The following is a 1,048-nucleotide window of genomic DNA, read 5'->3' as shown; positions in this document are numbered from 1 at the left end:
TTGGGGTCTCTCTGACCCTCTGATTATTGCACATGCCCTATAGCAAAAATCTCTCCAAATAAAATAAAATAAAATAAGCCTATCCAAGCGTATACTGCTATTAATTCTTTGTAGTCAACTATGTTGACACTTGTGCCAACTATTTTACATGAACCATACCACATTGTATTTTTATGAGGATTACAAAATATTTCTTTAAAGAAAACCTGAACTCCTTAATTAAAAATCAGCTCTTACCTGATTTTATTTCCAAACATCACTCTACCAACTCTAATAGTTCTTAGGACTATACAAAACAATTAGACTACTGGATTAATTTCTAGAAGCCTATAAAGAAGATAGAAAGGGACCAGCGGTTAGCATAATGGCTATGTTACTGGACTCCCATGGAGTCAACCGCAGTTTGAGTCCCAGACCTGGTGGCTTAAACTCACACCAGGCGCATGTGTGTGTTTGTGTGTGTGCCCAAGATCCCGAGAAGAGAATGGAGGAGAAAGGATTGCGGTGTGGCCATCCCCCCCAGGGAAGGTGATTTCTCACTTTCTGTCTCTCTGTCTCTCTGTCTTTCTGGCGAGTACACGTACCCTATAGCAAAAACCTCTCCAAAAGATTAAATAAATAAATAAATAAATAAATAAATAAATAAATACAACCTGAACTATTGTGGAACAAAATATTAAAAAAGAAGAAGATAGAAAGAAGTAAATAAAAACATGCCAATTTTATTCATGTACTTCATGTAACTTTTGTACATCTTGCTGTTTAAAACCATGCCATTCTTAACTTTGAGAAATTTTATGATTTGGTCTTTAAATTTCAGGTTAAGCTTAGTGCCACCAAGATGTACAGTCTCACTGAAACCAGGGTATGGCAGGCATCCTGGCTCCAGTCTTTCTTTGCGGTGAAATAATAATTCTCAGAATCACTGAGCGAGTTACGAGAATGTAATAGCACCTTATGGATCATAGCATAATATCCCGGAGATGATTTGTACAGAACTTGTGCTCTAATACTGTATTAAAAACCTCACAGTAACTTGCTGCGAAAT

The sequence above is a fragment of the Tupaia chinensis genome, unplaced genomic scaffold (genome assembly GCF_000334495.1).
Source record: "Tupaia chinensis unplaced genomic scaffold, TupChi_1.0 Scaffold000002_1, whole genome shotgun sequence".
NCBI lineage: Eukaryota > Metazoa > Chordata > Mammalia > Scandentia > Tupaiidae > Tupaia > Tupaia belangeri.
Note: the sequence above shows the minus strand (reverse complement) of the source record.